Consider the following 7,637-nt stretch of genomic DNA (forward strand, 5'->3'; position numbering starts at 1 on the left):
AAGTAAAGCCCTAAATATATGGAGAATTACACTATGTTTCTGGATTAGAAGATTCATTGAAAAAAGAATTATGGGCACAGAGTAGATGTATATATTTATGGTTTACATAAGATGTTTTGATACAGATATGCAAGGTGAAATAAGCACATAATGAGGAATTACGTATCCATTCCCTCAAGCATTTATCCTTTGAGTTACAAACAATCCAATTATATGCTTTATTTTAAAATATATGATGAGTTATTATTAACTATAGTACTCTTGTTATGCTATAGAGTAGTAGGTCCTGTTCATTCTTTCTAATTTTTTAAACCCATTAACTGTCTCCACCTCCCTCCACCCCAGCTCCCCACCACCCTCCCCAGCCTCTGGTGAACATCCTTCTACTCTCTGTGTTCATGAGTTCAATTGTTTTGATATTTAGATCCTACAGATAAGTGAAAACAAGACATCTATCTTTCTGTGTCTGGCCTCTTTTACTTAACACAATGATCTCCAGTTCCATCCATGTTGTTGGAAATGACTGGATCACATGTGTTTTACAGCTGAACAGTATTCTATTGTGTATATGCACCATATTTTCTTTATCCACTCATCTGTTGATGGACACTTAGGTTGCTTCCAAATCTCAGCTATTGTAAACAGAGCTGTAACAAACAGGAGTGCAGATATCTCTTCAATACACTGATTTATTTTGTGATGGGGGTGGAGGGCGAGGGTAATATACCCAGCAGTAGGACTGCTGGATCATCTAGATCATATGGTAGCTCTGCTTTTAGTTTTTTGAGGAACCTCCAAACTGTTCTCCATAGTGGTTGTAAAAATTTACATTCCCAACAGTGTACAAGGTTCTCATTTTCTCCTTGTTCTTAGCAGTATTAGTTATTGCCTATCTTTTGGCCATAAACCATTTTAACTGGGGTGAGATGATATCATGTTGTAGTTTTGATTTGCATTTCTGTGATAATGTTGAACATTTTTCATATGCCTGTTTGCCATTTGTATGTCTTCTTTTGACAAAAGCCTATTCACATCTATTTGTCATTTTTAAACACATTATTAAATTTTTTCCTGTAGAGTTGTTTGAGCTCCTTCTATATTCTGTTTATTAATCCCTTGTTAGATGTACAGACTCCAAATATTTTCTCCCATCTTGTGGACTCTCTCTTCACTTTGTTGATTATTTTGCTGTTCAAAAGCTTTTTAACTTGATATGATTCTACTTGTTAATGTTTGCTTTGGATGTTTGTGCTTGTGGGGTATTACTTAAGACATTTTTGCCAAAGTAAGTGGACCGGAAACTTTCCCCAATGTTTTCTTGTAGTAGTTTTATAGTTTGAGATCTTGGATGTAAGTCTTTAATTCATTTTTTCATTTTTGTGCATAGTGACTAGTAGAGAACCAGTTTTTCAGCACCATTTATTGAGGAGACTGTATTTTCCCTGAGCATGTTCTTGGCACCTTTGTAGAAAATGAGTTCACTGAATGTGTGTGGATTCTGGGTAGTTTATGCTGTTCCACTGGTCTATGTGTCTGTTTTCATGCCAGTACCATACTGGTTTTGGTTACTGTAGCTCTGTAGTGTAACTTGAAATCAGGTAATGTGATTCCTCCAGTTTTGTTTGTTTTTTGTTTTTGTTTTTGTTTTGCTTAGGTAAGATACCATTAGCTATTCTGCCTCTTTTGTGGTTCCAGATACATTTTAGGATTGATTTTTTTTCTATTTCTTGTCATTGGTAAGAGATTGCATTGAATTTGTAGACTGCTTTGGGTAGTATGGACAGCTTAACAATATTGATTATTCCAATCCAGGAACAAGAAATATTTTTATATTTTCTGGTGTCCTCTTCAATTTCTTTTATCCGTGTTTCATAGTTTTTATGCCAGACATCTTGCACTTTTTGTTTTAATTTCTAGGTATTTAATTTTATTTATGGCTACTGTAAGTAAAATTACTTTTTTATTTCCTTTCAAATTGTTCATTGTTAGCATATAGAAATGCTATTGATTTTTGTGTGTTAATTTTATGTTCTGTAGCTTTACTGAATTTGTTTATGAGTTCTAGCAGTTTTCTTGTGGAGCCTTTAGGTTTTCCCCAGTATAAGATCCTATTTTCTACAAACAAGAATAACTGGACTTATTCCTTTACAATTTGGATGTCCTTTGTATCTCTCACATCCAATATTCTAGCTAGGACTTCCAGTACTATATTGAATAGCAGTGGTGACTGTGGACATTCTTGTTGCATTCCACATTTACAAGAAAAGGCTTTCATTTATTTCCCATTCAGTATAACACTAGCTGTGGATCTCTAGTATATGGCTTTTATTATGTTGAGGTATGTTTCTTCTATGCCCAGTTTTTAAGGATTTTTTATTATGAAAAAATGCTGAATTTTATCACATGCTTTTCCAGCAGTAATTGAAATAATCATATGGTTTTTATCCTTCATTCTGTTGATAAGAGTATCACACTGATTGATTTGTGTATCCTGAACCATATTTGCATCTCAGGGATAAATCCCACTTGGTCATGATAAAAGATATTTCTAATGTATTGTTGAATTCAGTTTACTTGTGTTTTGTCTAGGATTTTTGCATCAATATTCATCTAAGACTTTGGTCTGTAGTTTTCTTTATTTGATGTGTCTTGGTTTGGTTTTGGTATCAAGGTAATTCTGGTCTCAAAGAACGCATTAGGATTTCCTGCTTTGCTATTTCAGAAAAGTTTCAGTAGGACTGGAATTATTCTTTAAATGTTTTGTAGAATTCAGCAGTGAAGCCATAGGTCTCAAGCTTTTCTTTACTGGGAGGCATTTTATTATAGCTTCCATCTGGTTACTTGTTGTTGGGCTGTTCAGGTTTTGGATTTCTTCCTGGTTGAATATTGGTAGGCTGCATGTATCGAGGAATTTGCCCGTTTATTCTAGAGTTTCTAGTTTATTAGCATATAGTTGCTTCTAATAGCCAATAATGATCCTTTGAATTTCTTCAGTATCAGTTTTAAGGTCTCCTTTTACATTTCTAATCTTATTCATTTGCATGTTCTCTCCTTTAATCTTAGTCTGACTAAAGGCTTGTCAATTTTGTTTAACATTTTGTTTCACAGATCTTTTGTATTTTTTAATTTCAATTTAATTTCTTCTCTGATACTTCTTAAATCTTCTCCTAATTTTGGGTTTGGCATTCTCTTGCTTTCCCAGTTCTTTCAGATCCATCATTAGATTGTTCATTTGAAGTACTTTTTTTTCTTTCTTAATGTAGGCACTTCTGGCTATGAACTTTTCTGTTAGTTCTGCTTTCACTGTATCCCATAGATTTTGGTATGTTGTGTTTCTATTAACATTTATTTCAAGAAATTTTTCAATTTTCTGAATTTTTTTTAATTGACTCACTGGTCATTCAAGAAAATATTGTTTAATTTCCATATACTTGTATAGATTCCAAAATTTTTCTTATAATTTTGTTGAGTTTTATTCCATTGTTGTCAGAGAAGATGTTTAAATTATTTCAAGTTTTCTTGTAATGTCCTAAGACTTGTTTTGTGACCTAACATACTGTCTATCCTTGAGAATAATTCATGTGCTTTTAAAAGAATGTGTATTCTGCAGTTCTTGGATAAAATGTTCTGTAAATATTAGATCAATTTGGTCTATAGTACAGATTAAGTCTAATTTTTTTTTGTTGATTTTCTGTCTGGATGATCTGTCCAATGCTGAAATCAGGGTGTTGACATTCTAGCTATGATTGTACTATGGCCTATCTTTTCCTTTAGTTTTAATAAGTATTTCGTTTTGTGATACAGTGTTGGATAAATATATAAAGTTGTTATATCTTCTTGCTGAATTAACCCCTTTATCATTATATAGTGACTTTTTTGTTTCTTTTTAAAGTCTGTCTTGAATTCTATTTTGTCTGATATAAGTATAGCAATTCTTGTTCTTTTTTGGTTTTCATTGGCAGGGAATATCTTTTTCTGTCACCCTATTTTCAATCTTTTTTTTATAGGTGAAGGGTGTTTCTTGTAGGCAACAAATCATCTGGACTTGTAGTTGTTTCTTGTTTATTTGTTTGAGTTTTGATCAATTCAGCCAGTCTTTAGATTGGGACATTTAGTTCGTTTACATTTAATGTTACTATTCATAAGTAAAGACTTACTTTTACCAGTTTGTTTTTTGTTTTCTAGTTGTTCTATGATTTCTCTTCCTTCTTTCTCTCCTTCCTGCCTTCCTCTAGTGAAGGTAATTTTCTCTGGTGATATGGATTAGAGTCTTGTTTTTTTATTTTTTGTGTATCTATTGCATGTTTTTTGTTTCAGGTTACCATGTGGCTTACAAATACTATCTTAAAACCCATTAGTTTATTCTGATAATGATTTAAGACTGTTTGCATAAACAGACAAGCAAAAATAAAACTAATAGAAACTCTAATCCTTAAGTTTGTCCCTCTGAATTTTACCTTTTTGTTGTCTTTATATCTTACTGTACCATGTCTTGAAAAGTTCTAGTTATTATTTTTTATTAGCTCATCATTTAGTCTTTCTGCTTAAGATAAGGGTCATTTAAATACCACAGTTACAGTGTTATAATATTCTGTGTTTTTCTGTTTACTTACTATTACCAGTGAGTTTTGCACCTTCAGGTGATGAATTATTGTGCATTAATGTTATTTTCATTCTGTTTGAAGTACTCCCTGTAGCATTTATTGTAGGAAAGATCTGATATTGAGGAAATCCCTCAGCTTTTGTTTGTCTGGGAAAGTCTTTTTTTCTCTTTTATGTTTGAAGAATATTTTCACTCCACATACTATTCTAGGGTAAGTTTGTTTCCTTCAGCACTTTAAATTTGTCATTCCATGTTCTCTTGGCCTGTAAGATTTCTACTGAAAAATCTGATGCAAGATGTATTGAAACTTCATTGTTTTGTTTTTCTCTCTTGCTCTTTTTGAATCCTTTCTTTATATTTGATCTCTGGGAGTTTGATTATTAAATTCCTAGTAGTCTTGTTTGTGTTAAATCTGCTTAGTGATCTATAACTTTCCTATACTTGGATATTCATGTCATTTCTTTAGGTTTGGAAAGTTCTAAATCATTCTTCTTTTAAATAAACGCTCCATCCCTTTTTCTCCTCTCTGGGGCCAATAACTTTTAGATTTGTCCTTTTGAGGCTATTTTTCTAGATTCTGTAGGTGTGTTTTATTTTTTTATTTATTTTTATTTTTTGTCTCCTCTGGTTGTGTATTTTCAAATAACCCATCTCCAGCTCACTAATTCTTTCTTCTGTTTGATCACTTCTACTATTAAAGGACTCTGATGCATTCTTTAGTATACCAGTTGCATTTTTAAGGTCCAGATTTTATCCTTTTTTCTTTCAATTATTTCATTATCCTTTATCCTCTTAATTATTTCAATTTTTGGTTAAATTTATCTAATAGAATTCTGCATCCTTTCTCTGTATTATCTTGTATTTCTTTAAGTTTTCTCAATGCATCTATTTTTTGAGTTATCTGCCTGAATTGTCACATATCTCTCTTTCTCCAGGACTGATCTGTAATGCCTTATTTAGTTTATTTGGCAAGGTCATGTTTTCCTGGATGGTTTTAATGCTGACAGATGTTATTCAGTGTCTGGGCATAAAAGAGTTAGGTATTTATTACAATCTTTATTGTCTTGGCTTATTTGTAGCCATCCTTCTTGGGAAGGCTTTCTGGGTATTTGAAAGGACTTGGGTGTTGTGATATAAGCTCTACTTGCTTTAAGGGGCAGCCCAAGTCCAGTAATGCTATGGTTCTTGCAGATTCATAGAGGTGTACCACCTTGATGGTCTTAAGACAAGATCCAGGAGAATTTTTTGGATTACCAGACAAAAACTCTTGGTTTTTTCCTTCTTTCTCCCAAACATGTAGAGTCTCTCTCTCTCTCTCTCTCTCTCTCTGTTGTGAGCCACCTAAACTGGGGACAGAGTGACATAAGAACCCTGTGGCCACCACCACTTTGACTAAACTGGGTCAGACCTAAAGCTAACACACTCTTGGGTCTCACCTAAGGCCTGCTATAAGCACTCCCTGGCTACTGCCTATGTTTGCTCAGTGCCCTGGGGCTCTACAATCAGAAAGTGGCAAAGCAAGCTAGGCCTCTGTCCTTCCCTACAGGGCAGTGAGGTCCCCCAGGTCCCAAGTCAGTCCACAGCACCATCCAGGAGCCCTTGACTATAGTCAAAAGCATTAGAAGTCTAGCTGGTATCCTACTGTATTGTTGCTGATATGGCAGTCAAACCACAAGACACAGTTCTTCCCACTCTTTCCTCCCCTTTCCAAAGGCATAGAAGCCTCAGGCTGCAGTCACCACCACTCCAGTTCACAATATGTACTGCCAGACTACTGCCAATGTTCTCTTAGGGCCCAAGATCTCTTAAGTCAGCTTGTTGGTGCATGCTGCCTGGCCTGGGGCTCACCCTTCAGGGAGCTGCGCTCCACTATGGCCCAGGGGATATCCACAAATGTGATCTAAGAGTCAAGTACTGAGACCAGGGACTTCAGGAGCCACACTTTGTGCTCTACTCTACTGTGGCCATGCTGGTACCTAAGGTACAAGACAAAACCCCCTTATTTTTCTTCCGCCTTTCCCAAGCAGGAATTTTACTTCATAGCCACAACAGCTGGTAATGTGTTGAGTCTCACCTGAAGCCAGCAAGTCTCAGAGGTTCATTCAAGGCCTCCATTGTAGTACCTGGGTATTGCTGCTGGAATGAGCCAAAGGGCTCTTCAGTTAGCAGGTGATGAATGCTGCTAGTACTGGGTCCTTTCTTTCAGGGCAGCAGGTTACCTTCTGGCCTAGGGTGTACCTAGAAATGTTGTCTGAAAGCTAGGGTTTGGGACAGGGGCCTTGTGACTCTGACCATTTCCCTATCCTGCTATATCTGAGCTGGTACTCTAGATGCAAGACAATGTCCTCCTCACTCTTTTCTCTCCTCACCTCTGGCAAAAAGAAGGGATCATTTTTGGAGCTGCAAGCCTAGTGTTAGGGGTGGGGTGATACCAGCAGTGATACCAGTGCTGGTGTCACTCCCTTTGCTTTCCCAGTTGGTGTCTCATTATGTCACATCCCCCCTCACCACAGTCCACTGTCTCTGGGCCTAGTGCAGTGCTAGGACTCACCTAAGAGCTGCTGTCCTTATAACCTAGACTGCATTTCAAGTTTACATGAGACAGAGTGCTACAGCCCTTGGTGGCAAGGTTTGCAGATATTCAAGTGTGGACTGCTGGGATAGGTAATTCCTCTCTAGCTAGAGCTGGTTTAAATGCTCCTTCTGTAGGCAGGTGCAAGCTGAGTTTGGTCTGTTTTTCTTTCTTCTCTAACAGGACAGCACTGAGTTCAGTGCCTCATAATTGCTGTGCTCTCCCATTGCAAGCACCCAGAGATGCTCTCTGCAACAAGTCACCTCTAAAGGGGGTGGGTGAGGAGTGGCATCAGGGATTCAGGGCTGCTTTTTCTATCTCTTCAGTATCTCTTTTACGAAGTTAAAGCCAGGTACTAGGAGTGCTCACCTGATTTTCAGTTGTTATGCAAGTGGTTTTTTTTTCCCGCATAGATAGTTGTTAACTTGGTGCCCTCGCCAGGGAGATGATCAGTGGAGACTT

The sequence above is a fragment of the Callithrix jacchus genome, chromosome 1 (assembly GCF_049354715.1).
Source record: "Callithrix jacchus isolate 240 chromosome 1, calJac240_pri, whole genome shotgun sequence".
Classification (NCBI taxonomy): Eukaryota; Metazoa; Chordata; class Mammalia; order Primates; family Cebidae; genus Callithrix; species Callithrix jacchus.